Source organism: Lissotriton helveticus, chromosome 4_1 (genome assembly GCF_964261635.1).
Source record: "Lissotriton helveticus chromosome 4_1, aLisHel1.1, whole genome shotgun sequence".
NCBI classification, from domain to species: domain Eukaryota; kingdom Metazoa; phylum Chordata; class Amphibia; order Caudata; family Salamandridae; genus Lissotriton; species Lissotriton helveticus.
The window spans coordinates 998347207-998372279 of record NC_136063.1 but is presented as its reverse complement, the minus strand read 5'-3'; positions in this window follow the sequence as shown (position 1 = coordinate 998372279).

The following is a 25073-nucleotide window of genomic DNA, read 5'->3' as shown; positions in this document are numbered from 1 at the left end:
ATTCTCTTCTGAACAGAAAGAACCTTTCCATCAAATTAGCTACACTTCTTTGCTTGATTTCTTGTTGTGGGGTCTCTGATGTTAAAGCTCCTGATATCTCCTATAGATCCTATAATACGTTTGGAGTCAAATTTGAACTGCATAGAAGAACAAAGACTATGTCTAATTCTATTTTCTACCAACGCTTTGATACATGTAAATATTTTTGTTATGGACTGTATGAAAGAATATGACTTAAGAATGAATGCACTTCACCCCTTCTATGTGAATCAGTTACTTATCTCCTTTGTTAAACCTCACAAAGGTATTACCTCTGCCTCTATTGCTAGATGGGTTAAAACTGTTATGAATCTTGCATTCCTGCAAGTATCAATCTGAATATTTTCAAACCACATTCTATCAGAGGTGCAATGGCCAGTAAGTCCTTCTGGTCCAGTGGTGTGTTGGATGATATTCTTAAAGCTGCTGATTGGTCTAATTCTAGGACTTTTGCTCATCACTATTGTAAACCACTCACTCATATGTCTGATGTTGTCTCACATGGCCACCAACATGCATAGTGGTAGCCTCCGGTCTTGTAATAAAATTACGATTCTCCTATTACCATGACTAGAGAATCTGGATTTCATTAAATACACAGGGGGGTTACATTGCCCCTACCATCCTTTCCCTTGGGTGGTTGATTTTAACATACAGTATACTTCGACATACTTTGTATCTTATATTTGTTACTGTGATATGTTTATTTTAAATGCTTGCATTTCATTCTCATGATTATATTTCTTTACAGAATTGTGTTCCACCTTTTGGATTTTTTCTTTCTTGAACCATTTATATCTCTCTCTTTTTCAGATAATGTCTCCTAACTTTATGATCTTGGCCTACGGATCAGTTTATTTATCTTTCATCTCTTTCTTCTTCGTGAAACACTAAAGAATTTATGGAGTTTTACTTGAAGTTTATTGCACTTTTCTTGGACGTTTATTGGACCTTTCCTTCTTTACACCACATTTAAAAGAGGCTGATTGTTTGGTGCTCACACTTTTTATACGTCTTCTAATGTTCTAATGTGGAACTTTTGCTTTATGATGTATGTGGCTGCTTGGGTTTGCATTAAAAGTTATATGCATAATGTTAGCCTCCGTGTCTTTAATGAAATCCAGATTCTCTAGTCATGGTAATTTGAGAATGGCAATTATCAGGCCCTGCTATCTGCAGCCTGAATATAATAATGTAAAATAAACACAGCCTTCCCTTAACTTAAAAGAAAGTGACCTTGTGCTGTTTTTAAATCGAACTTAAGGATGTGAGCTACTCTGAAGAGATAATGGGATCCACTGGTTGGAGACACCTGCACTAGAGCCATGCACCCTATTATAGTTAACAGGAGAATATTTTTACATATTTATTAAGGTGTTCACTTTTGTAATGAGAGATTTTTAATTTAATGAATAATGGGTGTTATACTCTGTGACAAATATTCACAGCTATCTCTTCATATGGTCTGTTCATCCTGTTTTAATTTACCCCTAGGAGTATATCACTGGAACAACTGAATAGCAACAATTCATTTTGTATTGATTAATTTTATAGCTGCCTATTGATGAAAATTTCTGTATTTCTTCAAGGAAATCTGAAATATATTTATTTTCATTAAAATAAAGAGCTATATCATCAGAATATAGTTTAATTTTCTGAAAATAATCTATTTGCAGTGTATCTTAGAACTCAAGCATATTGCAATTGCTTAGGTTTTAATAAATAAAACGAATAAAAGAGTAGGCATGGGGCATCCCTGTGTTGTTTTTTTACCATCATAAAAGAAATGGATTCTGCCAGGGAGGTATTGATCATTATGGTGGCTTTTGTGGTTTTATAAAGTTTAGCGATTAAACTGATAAGTTGGATAGGCTATCTAAATAATTTCAACATTAAGGTCTCCCAACTTACCTGGTCAAAAGTCTTTTTTAGCATGTAGCAATGGCAAGGCAGCTAGAATACTTTTATTTTCAATAAAAATGTTTGCAATCTGCACCCCAACATTTGCATTAGTGTATATTTCTTTCCCTGGCACAAAGCCAAATTGATCCTTATATTTTAATGGTACCACTGTTCCTCGGTATCTCCTCTTCTATTTCTTCAGAGGTAAACAGATCTGTTAATTGCTTCTAATAACTTTGAGAGAGATAATTAAAAAAAATATTATAATATATATTTTCTTTGTATTATTTGGTCTCGAGTATAACTTTTTTTTATAAAGATCTAAAAAAACATGAAATAGCTTTGTCGGAAATCACTTTTTTTTATCTGTGAGTTCATTATTGTATTGATTCTGTTCTTATTTATAATAGTTTTGGAGGATCAGGGTAACATTTTCCCAACCTCCTTCATGCTGTCATTTTATTTGGGCAGCAGAGTTAAGTTTTCTTTTTTCATAATAATAATCTTGTAACTCCCTTTTAGATACTTCCCAATGGTATCTATTAATATCAGAGTCTGTAAGCAAAAAATTGATGAGTGTCCCATCCTCTCCTCTAGGTTCCTGATTGTAGTTTTTTAGGTCAAGCCTAGCACAGCGCACATGCACTGCCCTAGGAGATGACCTTTAGGAATTGATCTGCACTTTTCAAGCACTCGTGCTTGTGGCAGCATCCACCTTGCGGGAGCGAAAAGTGGCACGCAGGGGGCATCTGTTTCCAATTAGCATGGCCGTGCGTGCATGTGCACTTTTCAAGCACTTGTGCTTGTTTACTGTTCCTTAGAGGACTACTTCCATAAAACAGAAGCTTCCACGCATATCATTCAGTCTGATGTTTTGCTCTTACGAGTTGGAAACAGGTGCACAAATAAATGATTTTGTTTGTTTGTTGCAATGATTGGTGTTTATTCATTTTGAAGGAACATGCAACACTCTGTTACAAAATATGAGGAAATATACATGCATTACTCAACTTATTGCTCTCGAGGCTCATTCTTTCCTTGGTGAAATTGTGAATAAGTCTCATTTCATTTAATAAAAAATTTCCTAGCACTCTATGCCATGATTTAACTTTTATAAAGACCGCAGGTGCCTTGCTTTATATCTAGCACGAAGAGTGTGCTGCGCGCAATCTTAGCCCCTGAAGCATTATAATATTTCAGGTTGTTTCACTTTCTGCTCGGGAGGTATGAACAGCTCTCCAGACAGCACGAGCTGGATTCACTGCGACCACGCTTCCTCTGCTGTATGCAGGCCTGCTCGCTCTCCTCCCCGCTCTCGGGCTCCCCTGGTTTCCTCTTGATATTTGCCCCACATTCATTGTAGTCCAGACTTTCTCCCAAGCAAGGGGTGGGCTATGAATTCTGCTCTGCCGGTGGAGTAGCAGAGTTTTTTTCTCTGTATGGCTTGGTAACAGTAATTTGGTGAGCTTGAGTGAGAATTGGTTTCCCGTAGCACAATTTTCAGGTGCTAAGGAGGCACCTGGTGAGATTTTCCCAACACGGACGGTTGCAACCATTTGTGGTGAGAATGCTGCTACTCGAATCAAATGTCTACTCGACTGGCAATAAAGCCATCTCAAGAAGCAAAACCTCTGGTGTGCTGCTGGGTGCATTTCGTGCTGATTTGTCAGTACAGAGCAAGCTCCTGGCGATTAAATTCAGTGCAAGAATCACGGCATGCCGATTTCACAACTCCATGGAATCTCGATGAGTTTTCATGTATCTCCATGAAATTTCATAGAGTGAAACTCTACAAGTTCCACCAACCCTGGATAATTATCACCATAGGGTGATAATTTAGTTAAATAGCACCTAGATTTTATTTTACTAAAGACTACAAATGGAAATTTCCATGGAATTACATCCTAATTGATAGTTGACAGAGTAGGGGGTTACTTGAAAATAATGAATCCATGTGCTTGTCTTAAATCTTGAGGAGAAACAAGCATATTTGACAACCTCGGGATTCAAAGCCTACCATGAATAAGTTACAACCAGTTCTTGTCTAAACCTTTTAAATACAGCCACTATGTGAAGTCGGGTGACTCCAAGAAAATGTCCATGCAGAGTAGAGGTGATAAAACTTAGGGGCATATTACCAACCAATAGAGATAATTTTTGTCTCTAACTTGTTTAGAGACAAAAATTATCGCCGCAAATCGACGATTTTTATCGCAGATAAACCTTGCTATTAGCAAGGTTTATCGCAAATGCGATAAAAAACGTCCGCAATGCATGAATATCGCTGAAAAGTCAGCGATATTCATGCATTATCGAGCAAATGCTCTTAGCCATGTTATCCACCTCCCATTGGATAACATGGCTAAGAACTGCTCCTGGGCAAGTGTTAGCTTTTGGAGATATTCGCGCTTAGCGCGAATATCTCCAAAAGTTGGTAATAGGAGATAGCGATGTTAGCAACTGTTTTCAGTCGCTAACATCTTGGCACGCCCACTTTGCATGTCATTAGTGATAAATATCACTGACATGCAAAGCGGGGCCCAAGATGGTCACTATCTCCTATTAGCTGTCGCTAACTGGTGTTAGTGACAGCTTGGTAATAGGGAGATAATTTTATCTCCGCTTTCTTGGCTTTTAAAGCCAAAAAAGCGGAGATAAAGCCCCTTGATAATATGCCCCTTAGTTTATTGTACATCCACAGTCGCTGTCAGATAACTCAGATAACTGTCTTTCTCAGTCTCAGCTTCAACAATAAACATGCTACTCAGAGCTTTCCAAGTGGAAAGAGTTTGTCATGGATACTGCAGTGTCAGACCAAAACACAGAACACAGTCAAGTTGGGGATCATCCAATTTGGGACCATAAAAAGCTAATAATTACATATGTTGTCTGATGGAGCAACAGATTAATCCATGTCCACTGACTCCTATTGTTTGTGCCTGTAGAAAATATTTCAAAATCGAATATTTTATCAGTCATTTAAGCTACCCCTCTATGTGTGGTTCAGTGGAAGGGAAAATCTGCTAACCAGCCCATTCTTCGAGAAATAGGATTTTATTTATCTTAGATGTAACCCAATGGTTCTCTTGAAGATGAATTATGAATGGTTATAGAATTAAGTGCCATGTTTGAATGGATGTTGCCTTCTGTTGGTTGTTAAAGCCATTAGCATTACATAAAACAACATTGAGATCAAACATGCCTACAAGATTCCTCTTAAAAAGTGCTGTGTATAGATTTCAATATTCTTTTGTATATAATTAAAATATATTCAACTTTTATAGCTGCATGTGTCATCCTGTTTTGTGTGATTAATGACCCTTGTTAAGTATTGCTGTGCCTCTTATTTGTACATACCTGTGTTCAGTCCATTTTTGCCGTATCCCATCCTTCATCTCCTTCTCACCCTGACTCAATGGTATAGTTCACATATACCACCTTTAAAGCTGCTTCATACTATCTTAGGGTGTCATTATTGTACCTGACTCGTCAATGCTCAACCCTCCACTGCCCGCAGTGATTCTACAAATAAAATTGCATTCAGAAAAGCCCACTCACGATTATTCTCATGTTTTGTTTTTGACATTTGTAATGTTGATTCTTAAGAACAGAACTGTTGTTGCTTGGATTGCATGTTTTTGAAATTTAGTGAGCAAATGTTTGAATTTCCATCTTTTCTTCCCTGACTCAGTCGACATACTTAAATCACTTAAAAAGTTAGTCTATCCTTTTCTCTGAAGGGCTTCCACTTAAGGACTTTGTGAAGGAGTATCTCTTAAATCTACCATCTGCAAAGTTATCCAGAATAATGTGGTTTAGGAGAATGCTCAAATGAAAATATTGATACTCTAGAGCTCTTTTTATAGCTATTTTCTCTTGGAATTCAGGAGTATATATCTTTTATCGTAGTTTTTATCTGAAAACATAGGGCTACTCCCTCTTTTGTTCTTCAAATGAAAATCCATCATTCTTACATTATTCTTCCTATTACGATTCTTTAAATCTTCATGTTTGTCTCCAATCAAAGTGCCCTACACATATTGCTATATTCATACTTCTTTCAAAGCATGTTTTAACTCATGTTTTTTTACTAAGTTTCTTAAAAAAACATTCTTCAGACATATTTTCCGATTTTGTGGATATTCGGGACGTCACAATGACATCTTTAACTGCAACAATCGTTTCTTTTTTCATAAAGTGAAAACACATATATGCACACATACTACACTATTTTACCCACTAGGGGTTTCTTGCAGTATTCTCCAAAGTCATGTTTTTGTAAAGGGTCTCTATAAAAACCATCTGTAAAACGTATTTTTTTTCTGCAATGTCGTCTGTAATTGTGATTCCTCCAGACACATTGCAAAGAGGAAAAGAAAAGCAGATATTCAGTGACCAGCAACACATCAAACAATAATATGTAAAGAATTCTGTTTTGAACATTGCCCTACACTCATTACTATATAAAAACTTCTTTAAAAGCATGTTTAAACTCATATTTTTGTACTAGGTTTCTTTAAAAACCATCTTTCAGACCTATTTTCTGTTTTTGCAGTTTTTCAGGACATCGCGATTACATCTTTAACTGCGACGATCGTGCCTTTTCGTTAAAGTGAAAACACATATATGCACACACATTACAGTATTTTACACACTAGGGGGCCCATTAGATGGTGGGCCGATTGCCCCCGCCAGGCTGGCGGTAGCTACCGCCGGCCTGGCGGGGGCAATCCGCCTGCCATCCTCTCCCAAATGCCCCCAGCCATATTAGTATGGCGGGGGGGAGCGCGGCAGATTGAAAGACCGTCCGCCACTTTTCCGCCCCGGTCACCTTGCGGCCGGGGTGGACAAGGATTAATATGGTGGCGGTGTCTAATAGACACCGCCAGCCATATTATGATGGGCCCGATTTGATGCCTTAAGGCATGCGGTCTTCACTCTGGGAGGAGTGGGCGGTGCACATATTTGCATATACGAAGCAGCAGGCACCGCGTGGTGCCTGCCGCTTCGTGTATGCAAATTCATGCATACATTTTTAACAGTGTGGCGGGCTGTGCAGTGAGCACCGCCCGCCACAATGTTGAAAATGAGGGTTGTGCCCCCCACTATGGCGGGCGCATCCTAATGCAAACATCGGGACCCCCGCCCTTAAGGCGGGTGGTCCCTTTTACCGATGGGATGTCCGCCCGTCATCCTAATGGGGCCCTAGATGTTTATTACCGTACACTTCAAACTCATGTTTTTTCTAGTGTATTTCTAGAACAACCATCTCTAAAACCTATATTCTGTTTTCACAGTGAAATGGCAGATCGTGATGAGGTTTGTCATCCCGACCCCTGTGGGTACGTCTTGATGAAGAAAGGTAGATATTCTTGAAGTGAAGTGCCTTTTTGTAATTTGGTGAAAATCCATTAAGTAGTTTTAGAGATATTGACTGAAATCCAAATTTGTATATATAGAGATATGAAGGTTCGGTGAACCCTCCATATCTCATGCTGACATCTGAATGGCTGCCAACACTTCAAACCAAGACATGTTGGCAGCCATTTTGGAACTCAGCTTGAGCGAAGTCCCACAAAAAAAGTTAAAAAAATAGGAAAAAGTGGCAAGATATGACTACCGTGACCCTCCAGGCCTTTTTGAGGGGTCCCAGGGGGTCACTGCCAGGAAAAAAACACTTAAAAAAAAAGATTGGCTGGAGCCGCACTGGAGCTGCCACTTCCACCAAAAAACAAAAAAGAAGAGAAGCGCTGGCCCCTGCGCTTCTCTATTTTTAAACCCCCAGGTGTACCCGGTCCCAGGGACATGTGTTCATTATTATTTAAAACAAATGGGGGTCTCGCAAACCCTCCCATGCCCCAGGGAAGGCCACCTCCACCAGGCTATTGTTTAAATTAATGTGGAGGGGCCCTATGGCCTACACTGGCTAAAACAAAACAATTAAGGTATCCTTGCTGAACCCCCCCCTTGCCCAAAGAGAACCCCACCTCTCCAGGGCAGTTAGATGTATAATGTGGGGAACTAAAAAATCCCCAGGTTCCGGGGACCCCATTTTCCCCATGGCTTAAATCAATTTTTAAAAATGGAAGGTGGGCAGTGAGACCTCCCTTCTGTGCCATTCTCGGCCCTGGGGACCGCCATCTCCCCGGGGCTGGTAGATCTATATTGGGGGCCTCATGGTCGCCCCTGGGTCTACCAGCTCTGAGGGACCAAAATAAACTTTTACACATGAGAGGGAGGCGCACTCCCCCCTCCTGGGTAATTCTCGCCCCTGGGACTGCCACCTCCCCAGGACAGGCCAAACTCCAACAAGAAGAGGGGCCGCGCAGCCCCTCTCCTGAAACAATAATGGCCCTGTGGACAGCCACCGTGCAAGGCCAGCTAGTGCTATGTCTCAGAGTTCCCACCCCGCGACATGTCTGTTTGCTGTGGCTTGGCGTGAGCTTTACCGCTCCCTCCAAGGCACAACAAGCGCTCTACTGTCAGCAAGCGAGAGTATTGAAAATGCTATTGCTTGCTAGAAACAGAGCAGAATTGAATTCAGACATAGACAGTTGCATTTTTAGCAGCTCCCTGTGTCTGAAAGACATGCCGGCTCCTACAGGAGGCAGGGCCCCAGCAGGGACCATGGGGGACTTGAGGCTCTCCCCACAGTCACCACCAGATGTGAATGCATGCCCGGGGTGGGACCAGGGTACCCACAATGGAGGACAGGCCCTAGAGGATGTGATTCCGGAGGCCAAAATGGGCATATGGCGGGGAATCACATTGCCTCCTCTCCTTGGAAAAGGTCGGGCCCCAAAGATGGGGTCCCAGTGGCCAAAATTAGTTGGAAATGGAGGCCGCTCAACACCCTTCCCCAATAAATTATATATTAAATGAAAGGCTGAGCCCTGGGGACTCTGGTCCCTGGGACAAAAATTTCCCAGGGAGGGGGGCCGCATGGGCCCACTCCCCTATTATAAATAGACCAGGCCCTAGTAGATAGGGTTACCGGGGCTGAAGTCAGCCCGATGTGGGCCTTGCAGCTCCCTTCCCATATAATACATATATAAAAAAAGCATGGCCCTGGGGGTGGAGTCCCTGGGCCAAAATCACCCCAGGGCCCCCTCCCCATTGTAATAAGGCCTTTCCCCGGGGGATTGTGTCCCTGAGGCTGAAATTGGCCTGCAGCTCCCCTCCCCTAATATAAATAAAAAAATGAAATAGCATGCCCGCCCAGGAGAATGCGCCGGAGGTCCTGCCCATTTTCTCAATCACTGTGCAAAGCGGCCTCCTGGCACACAATGTTTTGGGGCATGAAGTCCCCTTGGATGCTGAGGGTCCTTGGGGACAACAACCCCTGCTCTTACCTCCAGTAAGTCCCACACAGCTAGATTGATGAGAGGTTATCAGATGCTATTCCCCCTTTCTCCACCACTCTGCAAATGCACCTCCAGGCACACTACTTTTTAGAGTTCTATATAGCGTGAACTCGGCCCGAAGATATCAGGTATCAGGGTGCTTTACATGAGCACCAGTTTTGTTACAGATGGACACATTAATTTTTGTTAGACACTGGGAAATTAAGTGATTTGCCCAGAATCACAGGATGTTGAGCGTCCCTGCTGAGACTCGAACCCGGTTTCAGCAGCTTCAAGATCTATCGCTTTAGATTTAAGGCTTCATCCTCTCTTTCTGTTACCTCTAGTAAGTCCCATACTGTGGGATTGCTGGTCAGAGGCCTCACCCCCTTTCTCCGTCACTCTGCAAATGCACCTCCTGGTACACCATTAGTTGGGGGATGAACTTCTCTTGGATGCTGAGGGACCTTGGGGCCAAGATCCCCTTCTATTACCTCCAGTAAGTCCAACACAGTGGGATTGCCTGAGAGCTGGTTGGAGGCCCCTCCTCCTTTCTTCACCACTCTGCAAACATGACTGATAGTTAAAAAACCTTAGAAATTCACGTAAAAAAACAAAGGTTACACAGATGTTATAGTTAGGAAATAGAATTTAAAAAACCTTAGAAATTCACTGAAAAAACAAAGGTTACAGCCTCAGAATTCACTTGTACAAGACCATTTAAATTCAGCGGTTATAGTTACCTTATTCCCCCCGCAATGCACAGCTTATGACCTCACATAATACATCACTCGGAACATGATCATTGATATACCTCATGGCATCTCTGATGACATTTCAAAACACATCACTGATAACATCATACAGAGAACGACTCAACCACCTATTCACAGCCCAATACTACCACTCATACGCTCACTCACTCACCCACACAAGCATTCACATACCCATTTATGTACTCATATTATCTCTCATTCCTCCTTAAAGCCACTCACACACCCACTTGCTCAATCATATAGCTTCTCACATAACCATTCACTCATCCATACAGCGACTCATACAACCAGCCTTTCACCCACACTGCCACTCAGACGGCCATACACTCACCCATATAGCTACTCACGCACAGACATATTTACCTATACAGCTACCCGCTCACACACTCATACCGCCTTTTAACATATCCACTCACTCACCCATACACGCACTCACTCACTCACTCACTCACTTGCACATCCACACAACCACTTACATACCCATTCATACATCCATATGAGCACTCCCATGTCTGCTCACTCACCCATACAGTCATTCACACAGACATTCACTTTCCAATACAACAACTTACACACCAGCTCACTTAACCAGTCACTCAAACAGCCACGCACTCACCCATACATCTACTTACATACTCAGACACTCCCTCATACAGATATTCAGACACTCACCACTCACCCATACAGTCACTCTCACAGCCACTCACTTACCCATACAGCCACTAACATGTCCACTTAGTCACAAACATAGTTACTCACACACCCAGTCCCCCACACAACTACTCAGATACCTTCTTATTTACCCATAAAACCACTCACACACCCATACTGACACACACACTCACAAAACCACCCATACAACCACTGAAACAAACACTCACACACCTAAAGACCTAGTTAGAAATCTACTCACTCACCCATGCAGTCCCTCATGCATGCACGCATCCATACCACCAATCACACACCCAGTCACACAATGATACAGATAGTCACACACCCACTCTGATTACACATGTTAAAGATAGTATCACTCATTATTGGTACAACTAGTATGCTAATCTGACATTTGCAGAAGGTTAGTATATATGTTTAAAACGCATACACTCTTGAAAACACACTTACTTGGTGATGTCATCAGTAATGTCATGAGTGATGTAATTTGAGATCCCATTGTGATGCCACTGACCATGTCATGAGTGATTTATTATGTGAGGTCATAAGCAATGCATTTCGGGGACGTAAGATCTAGTTAGCTCAGGTGACTGTAACTGCTGAATTTCATTGGTTTTGCACTAGTGAAATCTGAGCCTAACTATAATGTCCCAGTAATCTTTGTTTTTTCCAGTGAATAAATAAAGAAATATATATATAGATCAACAGATAGATAGATATAAATATATACACACTGAAAAATTAAAGTAATGTTATATTTAGGTGTAATAAGATCTGGTTTTGTTTATTAGGGTTAAAATGAGATTATAGTTAGGTGAATATGTCAGTGAAAACATGAACTTTTAAAACTAAAAATAACACAAAAATTCACCTGCAGAGCTAGCTATAACTAGCGCGCTGCCATGCACTGCTTATGAGCTCACATATTACATCACACATGACATGGTGCATGACACCATTTATGACTTCACTGATGAATCGTATCTATGCAGCACACAAACTAATAAAGTGAAAAATTAACATAAAACAAAATCCCTCACCTATTTAGAAAATGTAGTAAAATGTAATGAATTAAACACAGAAATAGAAATACATTTGACAGCAAAATGACAAAAATCCAATCAGTAGAACATGTTATGAATGTTTTAAGTTTTAGTAAAAACTAGCACCTAAAAGATCAAAGCGCCTATAGCGGAAATCTGGTCATGCGAGACTGCGTCAAACTATAAAATATGGCCAACTGCAAAGGAGCAGGGGTTGGATACCAAAAGTCAAATTGGTCCCGGTCAGGACTTACCTTCAGACTAAGAACAAATTTTAGAGAAAATGTCCTGATAAGGTCAATCTCAGCAGACATAGCTGCAGGAGTTGTCCGAAGAGGGAGCGCTATCATCGGGGAGTCACCAGACAAAGTCACTGTTAACATTTCTATATTCAGACTTAGGCCCTTTTTTAGGAATTTAAACATCTCTAGGGGGACGAGGCAGGAGGCTTTAGCTGACGAGACTTTCAGGAAGCCAAATACCCCTTCGGTGAAGGACCACTGAACAGAACTTGCTTTTGTGGAGAAGAGCGTAGTGGGAGCTACTGTGAAGTCAGGCTGACTTACAATGTACCTTGGCCGGATGGATGAATAGGTTGGTCTTGTTTTTCTCTTGGTTCCCAGAGCAGCTGTTAGCCAAGGCCCAATTTTTGGATTTTGGCTCTCTATGCAACTTTAGCTCTTCTACTAGGGGTCCAGGACTGGAGGGTCACCTCTTTGATGGTTAGGACTCACTAAACCTGAGTCCAGGTGTGGTTTCAAGATGATGGGAACCTGCTATTTCCCAGGAGGCCAGCAAACTTGCCCCTGGGGTCACTTTGGTAGTTCAGAGTTCAGGCAAGAGGTCGGGCTCAAGCAGCAGGGAAGGCCTTTGAGGGTTCATGGCAGGCGCTGGGCAGCTAAGTAGTTCTTCCAGGTACAGCAAAAAAGTCTTGTGGAGTACACCGCAGGTCACAGCAGCAAACAGTGCTCTGAGATTCCTTCTGCAGGTCCAAAATGTGACCTGAAGAGTGGGTCAGAGGATCTTAGTTTTATACCTGTTGACTTCTTTGGAGTAGGAGAAATTTCTAGAGGCTGCTCTTTGAAATGCTTAGACTGACTCCCCTGCCCTGGCTCCTAGCTGGATTCAGGAACTGTGCAGTGGTGACAAGCCCTTTGGGTGAATGCAGTTGCAACAAAGGCTGTGCCCAGCTCCAGCCCCTCATTCTCCCAGCAGATGGCACAATAAGGCACACCTAATCCCTTTATTGTGTGACTATCTAGGAGGAATTCACAAAGTCCAAATGCCAACTATAATAGGCCATGTGACCTAGGACAGGCTGCAGGCGTCAAATTGCAAGGGTCGAAAATGCCAACTTTCTAAAAGTGGTATTTTCAGAATTGTAATTTAAAATATTTCTACCATGAAAGAGGCTGAAGAGGGGTGTAACCCCGAAACCAGTTTTAGGATTCTTGTTTCCGGTCCAGGGAAGACCAGGCTTGGCAGTTCGAGCTTGACTGTTCCCATGAGGCACAGGGTCAAGACTGATTTGCATATGGCCAGGTCTAAACTGGGGTGGCATGGTGAGCAAAAGAATGATGGATTTAACCCATATCTCTTGACTGGGGGTGAATTTTTTATTTGTCCTGCATTCTATCCATCAATTGTGCGTCTTTTCCAGAGAGGGTGAGGGTACCACAAACCTGTTCTTAAACATTTGTGGAGATGCTAGGAATGTGGCACCCCCCCACAGAAGCACCCATTAATTAATTAAATTGGTGACCCTCGAGAGTGTTCACACAATTTTAAGAACTCCAAGAGCTTGCACTTTTGTTCAGAGGGTTTGGATAGTGGGGATTCTTTTGGTGAGTTCTTTGGCAATGCTTGCAGCATGTTGAAAGTAGAAAAAAGACTTGTGCTCATGTTTTATTGAAATCAATCCTAATGAGCTAATGACAATGACAAAATTGACAATGGTATTTATATGTCCTAATAAAGGTCATAAAATTTCACTGAAATGTTTTCTATATCAGAAATGTCATCAGTGATATAATTTAAGATGTCATCAGTGATGCCATAATTATGTCAAATAACATGTTGTGAATTATATAGTATGTGAGGTCATAAGCAGTGCAGTCGACTGTCTCGACAGAAATCACCTTGTGTGGATTACTTTGGGGTCTTCAAAACAAAAAGGATGTCGTCTGCGAATAGGAGGGTATGTAAACTTTGCTTAGCTAAGGATGGGGCATCCGCTGGGATGGCAGATAGAAGCTCATCAATGTGATTGATCTACAATGAAAATAAAGTTGGAGCCAAGACACATCCTTGATGGACTCCCCGCTGTACCTTTATTGGATTGGTGACCTGTCTAAGGCTATCCTCATGACCCTAGCAAAGTTCTCTTCGTGGAGCCTGATTAAAAGTGCGAGGATGCCCGGAGGCATGCCCATCTCCCTGATCACCAGCCATAGGTTGTCCCTGGGAACAAGATCCAATGTGGTCTTTAAATCAATAAATGCAATATACAGGCTCCCTTTACCCAGCAGGACCACCTTCCAGTCCAGCATAGACAGATGAAAAACCTGATCGGTTGTGCCAGTTTTCCATCGAAGCCCTCTTGGAGGGAAAGGAGAATGTCGTTCTCTTCCATCCAATCAGTGATTTTGGCTAAAAGCGAGTGACAGATGACTTTCTGGACACAGTGGATCAGGCTAATTGGTCGATAGATTGCAGGCAATCACCTTGTGTGGATTACTTGTACATAGATTGATTGCGGCAAGCACTGGGCACTTTACTCTGTTATACTGACGCTTTTAAGAAATCCTTTCAAATTCTCTTTAATGAGGGCTGCTTTTTAGAATTAGTTTCCTCCTTTTTACTGCTGCACTTCATTTTTTAACTCAATTGGGGGCACGCCTCACTTCCTTGGTCCGTCCGGCTTTGCCGTTTGTTCAGGAGGGAAGTGAGTACTCCTCCACACGTCTCATACTGTCTTCCGTTTGTTGAAGGAAGGCTGCGCTCGAATTGTTTTCTGACCCAGCCAAAGGCAAGCCCGTCTGCACCCTTCCTCGCCAGGTCTGTGCCCTGCGCCAGGAACCCTGGCTTTTTCATGTTACAACATATTAAACCTTGTACCTACACAAGTTTCCTCTTGGATGGTTGAGAATTATCTTAAACTCAACGGGGACAAAACAAAGGTCCTGATCTTTGGAAACCAACAGAATGTCTGGTCCAATGATTGGTGGCCAGATACGCTTGGTACTTGTCCCTGCCCTGTATCCCAGGAAGAAAATCTAGGGGCCATAGTGGACAATTCTCTCTCTCTGAGTCCTCAGGTTAACAGAACAGTGTCCACCTGCTTTGGGATTATCAGGACTCTCAGGAAAATCTCCCTCTTCCTCTCTTTTGCCTTCGAAAAGCAGGCAGTTATTGCCTTAGTGCTGTCCAGATTGGACTACTGTAATGCTCTCTATTTGGGCATTACCAAGGGCCTTGTTTGTCGCTTGCAGCTGGTACAGACTGCAGTAGCCAGGCTGGTGATGGATCTCCCTAAATACCACTCAGTCTTGGCTTCGGTGAGCAAGCTGCATTGGCTCCCTTTAAACAGCAGAATTCTGTTCAAGGGTCTCTGTCTTACACACATGGTGACCTAGGTTCAGATGGCATTAATGGGCTTTTCAGGTGCTATGTTCCCACTAAACAGCTTAGATAAGCTTGTAAAAATCTGCTGGCAGTCCCAGGTTTAAGAGAGCTAGATGGGGAGGCAGAGCCTTCTTCACTACAGCTAGGCTCTGGAATTCTGTCCCTGCTGACAAGTGTCTCACTCTCTCTACCGCAAGGCTTTGAAGACTTGGCTCTTTACAGGTACATCAGTCTGAGCCTCACTTCTATTTCTGTCTGACAGTCCCTCCTGCAGCGCCTTGATGCCTCTGGGCTAAGTTTGCGCTTTAGAAGACTAATATTCATTCATTCATTCATTCATTCATGATGGGGCACAAATGATAGTTCAATAAACTACAACTGGCAAATGTAAGTTGTTTTTCTGTTTTTAAAAGTTAGTTCTTATCTAATTTGAACATCTACCTTTAATATCACAGGGCAGAAGAGTATGACTACTCATACAGGGGCCATTCCCTTCCCAACACATTACTACAGTTTAATTTCAGTGGAAGCATAAGGTGAGGTAATACTTCACTCTGGATTTTCCCCGAGGATGCCCTCACCTATTCTCTTTTTGAAATGGGCCCAATCAAACTTTCAGTCATCACTGTGTGCCAGAACATATATTTTATAGTTTAGTAAAATATATTTGAAATTTCCTTTTGCAATATCAGGCTCCCTCAGTTAAAGTGAATCATATGAAAATGTCCTCAGGGTAAATTTACCTCATCGATTGTTGAAAATGGAAATGTAATTGAAGTCTTTAGAAGAAATATAATGATTGTAGTTTTAACATAATGAGCTGCGCGAACTTGGCACTGCTGTAAAATAATGGAAGCAATTGCTTCTGCAGCACCTATTGCTTAATTGCTATGCACATTTGAAAAAGAAATAACAGGAAGAACTTTCTAGTTGAACTTCTACACTCTCTTTTTGCAAAATCCAGAGGGAAACAAAATAACAGATGTTCCGCTGCAGGGATATCATTGTAAAAATAGGCAAAAGATATATTTCAAACATAGCGCTATATTTATGACCCGATTTGCATGGTTCTTACACCATGCAAGGTGGTGCAAGAGCAACGCAAACCTAAAGTCATATTTTTTAAGCCATGCAAAGCCACTTTGCATGGTTTTGAATGGCTTAAAAAAATTGAGTAATGCAATGCCGCGCAAATCGCTGTGTTACATTAATGTGCACGAGGGAGGCATTCCATGGGCAGTGTGTGGGTGTTCCCAAGCAAATCCCATGGTTTTTGATGCATACCTGGATTTCCCCAACCTGGTAAACCTGGAAATGAACTAAAAAGATACACCTCTGCAATGAAGCGTAACGAGTAGAATTATTTTTGTTTCTCCTCGTTTTCTCCTCTTTCTTTGTGTGCTTCATTCTGCAGCACGCATAAAAAGAGAAAAAACTCTCAGAATTGTTTTTGTACAGGAAGGTGGCCCCTTCCTGCACAAAAAGTATCCTGCCTTCAACACAGTTACCCTTGCGCCATGATACAAGGGTGCCTGTGTTGGCACTAGGCTGCCAAAACGGTGCAAGCGCAAGGGGAAAGAGCAAGAATGTGACGTAATGGATAAATGCAGTTCATTCCTGCCCTTTACCTGTGACACAGGGCAGCGCAGCAAGCTGACTTGCTGCCCTGCACCACAAGGGATATAAATATGGCCCTTCGTTTTTTAGTTTTTTTTTTTGCTCTTTGTTGATATTAAAAATACATGTAAAATCCAACATTGCATAAATATTATTCTCTACCTTCAGTAGCATGACTCACATTTACTGTTTAAGTATCAACTTGTAATCGACCCATCGAGCTCTTTAACACATCCCCCGCCCTTACCATTCCACCTAATGGTTTTAAAGAAAAAGGAAATTACTTGTCTTTGGTGCCAGCACTTGACAGTTTTATGGGCCATTTGTAATGAAGCTAGTCTTTGGATTTTTTTACTGTTGACTTTGATTTGGGCTAGTGTGAGTAATTGTCAAGAGGTGATTCATTAAATAATTACCCACCACCCGTAAAATTGATAAACTTGTAACATTACACAAATCCAAAAGTTATTGTGTTACTATAGTGGACTTGGAATTCTATGCATTTAAACAAGCTCTAAACTGGGCCATATAATGCGCTCACATTTAATTACACATTTTCTATAATTCATAAGAAAAAAATGTCTTACACATTAATTGCAACTACATACGTTACAATGCAAAAATGACATGTTTATTTCAGTTTTCTTCTTATTCTAAGTCATTCCAGGTTTTTTTGAGGCAATTTTACCAGAATATATTTAATACGCTATTACAAACTTGAGAAGTAGTTACCACGAAATGAGGGATGCTTTGAACATCATTTACATCTCTCGTGACATTCACTAGTCAGGAATGTGTTCATTGAGTTCAGAATATTCAATTTCTGCTGTAAATGGTACGGTATGTAAAACGATGGGGCTTACGAGCATCCTACAGCATACTTAACTATATGACCTCCCCATGGCGCAAGCACAATTAGCCAAAGGGTCTTCCTTTGGCAAATACTCCTCTTATGCCTTAGGGGCTTTTTTGGGATCCCGCATAAATCAGTGAGCTAAACCGTTTTCCACATCACAAAGTATTGTGAATTCACAGCTGTGTCTCGCTTTGTCAATTTCATTGAGATTCACATTATAGGGCATAAGCGCAGTTTCGCTGTAAAAATACAACAATGCAATTTTGAATATATTTCCGTTTTTTTAAGTGACATTTTCACTGCAGCATTTTGTCCAGTGAAATCCCATATTTTTTAATTTTCATTTCATTTTTACTAAAAATGCAGGACACTACTCAAATGCTAAAATAAAATCTAAGATGAATCTCAGGTTTAACTCTAAAATATCGCTTTATGCCACCCTTGAGCTTTCAAAAAATATATGTATATGAACACAGATGTTCACCCCTATACACACTCATATATGCATGAGTACAGATTACTCTTGCATTTGCTTTTTTTTCTTGCATACTTACTTCTCCTGTAGAGCATTTTAAGTTACAGTATAACAGCTTGAAAGGCAACACTGAAAGAGAAACAAAGTTTAAGGACAATTGGGTGAGAAGTGGCTACTTAATAGTTTCAGCTGGGAGCATTGGGAGAAGCTAACGTATGTAGATTTGCAAATCATTTGAAGTTGTGTTTTAATACAAGTATTATCTTTCAAAGACACTTTCCATAAGCAAACCAAAACTTGGATGTTCTATTAGGTAGTTTATTACTTCTATTTAAAACAGCAACTTTTATTCTACGAATACAGGAAATTCTTTGGAATATTCACCATGTTCTTCAAGTCCTCATACTCAAACTTTATTATAATATAATTTGTGAACACTAAAAAGTATAAAATACAACTGGAGTCAACAGGATGCTTTTCGAAGGCAAACGTTAGAATATTCCCGATGCAAGGAGTTAGGTGCAGGTTCTAGTCTTATAAATGTGTTAAATGTGGCGGTGCTGTATCCATGTAAACTAAAATACAAATCTGTGCCTGTTTGCTTGTGTACCTATTGCAGTTAGAGCTTTGGAAGTGAACATTTAAATCTGTTATGTATTGTGGTCTTTGTAAGATTGAATTTCAAAGTATTGTTTATATTTCTTAAATAATATAATACGTCAAGCATGTATGTAGCTTCTAAAGTTTTTATAGATGCCAAAAAGCTAGTGAAATTAATCAAAGTAAACAATAAAATTATTATGTACATCTACCAATTGAGAGTGGGAAAGTAAGCATAATTATTTTAATGTATCGGCGTTTCAAAGTTAATTCTTGATTTTGTATGCATTTGTTTCAAATATTGTAAAATTTATATAATGAATAAGTAGTTATGTTTGTTTTGTTTTTCTGATGGCATCAAGCAAGACAACTCGATTTTGCTACTACGTCCACCAGAACCCCATAAACATGGTCTTTTCCAACATATACTGTAATGCACAAGAAAAGTAAATAATGCCCAAATGATTGAAGAACAATATTTTATTATATTTTTCTTACTGTAAATGATGTTCATAAGCATCCAAATTGCCTTATGATCTAACAATTTAAGTTGCACGTTGTGATTGAATAGTTAGTGTTGTTTGTGACCACACTGCTTATGCATGCAAAATGAAGTGTGTCATTTTAGCAAGTAATGGAGGTGGGAATATTTGACCTTCTCTTTGTCTATGTCTAGTACTTGATGTTTACAACAAGTTCTCTGACTCTCTTTCCCATTGATATCCCTGCATTGATATTTTCTGATTTCCCACATAAGGCACTGCCAGTTTGGAGTGGGCTCCCAGTGGGTTCTCCGTTATGTACTGCTATCTTGACATGAGCTCCCACCGCTTTCCTGTATGTGTCTTCATCTTGGAGTGGGCTCCCTATGGGTACCTCTAAGTGCTGCCATTTTATGATGAACTCTGAACCACAAGGGCTTCTAACCACATTAAATATATGGTGTTTCCCGATGATACTTCTGGCACGCCCATAGCCTATGGAATGCACAGAATTAGAGTCACACGAATGAGGGAGAACTTTCCTTCCAAATGAATACTTTAATATCTCTCAGTAACTGATTGTTCAGTCATTGTTTAACTTTAAAAAAACGAATTCAATGCAAATATAAAATATATACAATTCATTAAATATATTAAGAAAGAAAACCACAATACTTTCTAGCTCTCTTTTAACCAGAGCTTTGATGCAAAATGCTATTATACCTTTGGTATTCTAGTTAGATTTCAGCATGTGGCCAGTGAGCATTTTGTGACCAATGGGGATGAATAGCATGAACATGCTCCTGACTTTGGAACTTCAGAGTCAGTACTGATCTTTCCACAAGGACTGCATAACCACAAGCAGATGATCTAATCCCTGTTTCAAGAAAGGTACACTTCAAAGTGGCAGGGTTTTCCATTCAGCAGTGGCAAATTGCTCCTGAGCGCGTTCGTGGCGTGCAGGGCTCTGTTCCGATCTTCGTGAAACCCGGAGGAGATTCGTGGCTTCTGCAGACTTTGGGGCATTTTCCTTGCTGAGCAGCTGTATACTGTGGTGGAACAGAAGCAATTTTCGGCTTCTTCGGATTCTTGGCGGCGCTTCTTTTCCCCTTCACTCCGATGTGTGAGCGTCTCCCGCTGTGGTGCCTGTGCTTTCCTGGCGGTTCCGGAGCCAGCGGCAGGTGAGAGGGGAGATTGGAGAAAAGAGGTTGCGGTGGCTGCAGCAACGGCTTGATCTACAAAACGTGTGCCCCGGAGTGAGGCCAGCGCTTATAAGTGGGCAAGTGTGAGCCCCTTTCAGGGTTGAGACAGTGGCGGCCAGCCTAGTAGTTATTATATGCCTGCACAGAGACTGTTCCAAGAGAAGAGACATTAGCCTTTAATCACCGTTTTTTTTTGTATTTAAAGGCACTTAAAGGCATAAGACTTATTTGGAAATCGGGCAAGACCCAGTGCTTGCAGCGTGGAATACTGGATTTTTCAGGAGACCCAACTGCCCTCCTGTCTGTGCTGTGGGGCCAAAGTGCTGTCCCTTACCTGCTGCCTCATACACCTCAATCCAGCGCCTCTCTATCCCCGCTTTCGCCGCTGCTGCTACATCCCCCAAGATCCTCAGCGGCTGGACGCCAACTCCAGTAACCAGGGAGCGCCCGGAGGCGCTTAAAACGAAGGACTGCCCTCCGTGTCGCGGGTAGCGCACGGGTAGCGCCGGGCTAGCCATCAAAGGCCAGAGGAGGCCGGGACGGGGCACGCCCCTTGATACTGAACTAAGAAAGAAAGAAAAAAGACAAAAGGTACAGATACCCATTGACAATCCTCAGTTTCTTACAGGTCCTTCCCAAGCGTCACCATAGTGGAACTGTTGAACTATCTCCTGGTAGTTGCTGCTGCTGATTCAGTGTTAATCCATATAAGCTATCACGCTATGACCTGTAAGGGGGGTATCAGAAATATTTCCACCCAGAGTGACTTGCTTAGGGGAACGATGGACTACTATATAAAGAGGGCAACACTCCCCATTGCCAGTGAACTAGAGAGTATAGAACGATCCCCAGCCATGGTTAGTTCTTCCAGTATGTGTTCTCCTTCACAGACTGCCGATGCAGAACGTGATATATCACTGCTGGAGGAATTAAACAATATGTGTAAATCCACGTACGCTCCTGTGGAATCAGAAAATGTGCAAACTAGTGCCCCTACCTGCGCTATAGCAACGACTAGTCCTCGGTCCAGCAGTCAACTTCAACTAACTCCAAGCCTACAGGGTACTCCCCTTATAACACAACCAAAAGTTTACTCGCAATCTGCAGTGTCCCCTCAGGTAATTTTTGCTAAAAGGGAGAGAGATGGGGTCAAACAAATGGGGAGTCAGGCTAAGCAACAAAAACTAAACCCAATTCTCCCACTGCCCAACACTCCGAGCACTGCCACCTCGAAAGCACCTATCCAGGCTTCTCTATTGGCCTCGATCGAAAAAATGATGAAGTCAATAATATCCCCGCTGATTGAAAAAATGACTAGCTTAGGGGATAGGCTCACGGGTGTCGAGGAAGCAATTAAGGCCAATTTGTTACTTATAAAAACTATGGCAGGACCCTCTCAACCACAACGTCCAGCCTCCACAGAAATGTCTAAAACCACAACACAAAGTAAGACCACCCGTAATCAACTAGTAACCCCACATATGAAAACTTTAACCCTTTCGAAAGCTGCCACAACAGTACGGAGTTCTTACCCTAGAGTAGGGCCGAACAAAGAAACTACATTAGATAAGGGAACAGCGGTTAACCATGACAATATGTCACATAAAACTAACCATCTACATTTGCCACCAGAGGCCGCTCCTATTGTGTGCGTCCTCTCGGGAGTACCAGAACTCACAAAGGGGAAACATGAAAGACATCAGGACCTAAGAAATAAGGTTGTGTTCTGGCTAACCAAAAATAGACCTCTGCCACCCAACATCGATGGCACTATACTAAGTGTTAGAAGGGTGGGTTGGCTAGGACCTCTTCCAAAAGATACTGTGGGCGATTTGGTACTTGTAAAATTTAGGAATAAATACGCCGTCCCATATCTCCAATCTTGGCAGCCACAAATAGGAGATGGTCCTATATCTATCTGGAGCCTAAGTGAATTCTACCCTAGAACATTATATGTCCCGTCGCAATGTCAAAAAGCACAGAGCAACCACCTGATGGGCAGAAGTGGTCTTGTATTGAGTGGTCACATCACCCCTACGTTTAATCAATTTTATCTATTTTCTCGCTCTTCAATGATTAGCTGATTAATTCTATTGATTTAATCCAATTTTAACAGATGTTATTATTTTTAATGAAATGTATTGGTGTATATCTATGTACTGTTGTTGCTTTTATGATTTTTATACTGAAATCGAATAAAGCTAATCTGACTGACATTCTGCTCTTCAAAGGGGAAATAGATTTACTGAAATGTCAGTCAGTCAGTCAATTATCTTTATTCGATTATTAAAAATCATAAAAGAATGAGCATAATTACATAGCAATTCATCAAGGCACAAGTTAATACATAATTCAACAAATAATCAATATTCAAAAACATTTTAAAATCACAATATACAAAAACGAGCATATAAAAATTTTAAGAAGTATTAAAAAGTTTAAAGTTTAAAAAGTTTAAAAAGAGACCCTTCATAAAACAAAATTTTAAAAGAAAAAAGGGAAGTCAGTATTCAATATTCAGTAAGATGCCTAACTCTAGTGCGGTTCTTATTTATCCGTACTCCTGCAACTAAAAAACTAGCGACATGGAAAGCTACTTTAACACTTGGAAGGAGTTGCAAAAACATCAACGCTGGTTTGACCTGAATAAAACCTTGGTTACGCAGGATTGGAAACAAATATCTTTTTCTGATATCAATATAATGTCCACAAAACATGATAAAATGTGTCGTGTCCTGAGTAGAAAAGTGGTCACAATCACATGGTTCAGCATCATCTGGTCTACTCCAATTTTTATAATTGCCCAAGAAAAGATGGATCAAATCAAGACGAAATCTCGTTAGGAGGAAACGATGGTATGGTTTTGTTACCAGGACAAGGTATGGTTCCATTCCTGGAACAGATGACAACATACAATGTTTCCTTACCGTGGGTTTTCTAAGCTCTATAGCTTCCCTCTCCAGAACATATAACTTAGTCAGGGTATTTTTTACTATTTTAAGATCATCCTGGCTAATCAAGTCTGGAGAAGAAAAAAGCTCCGGACGTCCGGCAAGAGTCAGCTGCGTTTGTACAAATTTTACCCACGGGATATGTAGGGCTCTATCCAGGGCTAAACAATCTTTTAAAATAATGTGATTTAATGTGAGCTCCTGGTTAAGCCAAGTTTTCATCCATCCAATAACTGGGGCTAATTTCAGGGTGTCCATTATATAGCCCAAACCTAGCTCTGCGTGTAATACGTAAGTGGGAGTCGATTGGGGGACTGAAAGCAGAGATTTCAAAAATTTATTTTCTGCTTTTTGAATTTTATCGTGACTAGTATACCCCCAAATGGCAGAGCCGTGCTGGGCAATGGACAGACATTTTGCTTTGTAGACTTTGATAATGCTTTCCATGGGACGGGCACCTAATTTTTTAGCAAATCCAAGCAACCCCGCTGCCGCTCTAGCAACAGCGTTGCTTTTAACAGAGTGCTGGGGCCCCAAGTGCCCTTTTCATCAAAGGTCACCCCTAAGTATGGGAAAGATGGGACTCTCCTAACCTCTTTCCCTGTGCAGAAAAATGTTTTAGTCTTTCTTTTCCTGCCTGCGACTCCTGCGATCATCACATGGGATTTCTCTGTATTAGTTTTCATGTCTAACGAGGTCATGAAATCCCCAAAGGATGAGAGGAGTTTGTTCAGTGCCACTCCAGAGCGTGCTAGTAAGACTGCATCGTCCGCGTACAGGAGGACAGGTAACTTTGTTTCGCCTGCACACGGAATATCAATATGAGATGCAGCCATAACTTTCTCCAGGTCATTTATATAAAGAGTGAAAAGTAGGGGGGCAAGGATACATCCTTGCCTTACCCCCCTCTCCGAGTTAAGTGCATCTTCCTTCCCTAGTCACTCTAACTGAGGTCTTTAGGTCCCTGTGTATTTCAGCTAGATATTCAACCAAAGGAGGATCAATGCCCATGACCAGAAGGATCCTCCACAGCTTAGCCCTGTTAACCAGGTCAAAAGCTGATGAGAGGTCCATAAAGGCCATGTACAGAGAGTCCCCCTTGGCGATCACATATTTATTTAGGATTTGTTCCAGGTTTAGGCATTGGTCTATAGTGCCTCTTTTGGCCCTAAAGCCATACTGTGCATTTGATAAAATGTCCTTCCCTTCTATGAGCTGGGTCAGTCTACCTAAAATGACTCTCCCCAGGATTTTAAAGCTTGAATCTATAAGGGAGATTGGCCTATAACAGGCTGGGTCTGTCCTTTGTCCTTTTTTAAAAATAGGTACTATTGTGGACTTTGTCCAACTGATAGGAAAAATGTGGTCCCTAGTAGCATTAAAAATATTTGTAAGAATCTTGGTACTAAATTCAGGAGCGCTTTTGAAAAAATCTGGAGGGACCCCATCAGGCCCCGGTGCCTTTTTGCAGAGTGTGTCGTGAATTGCTTT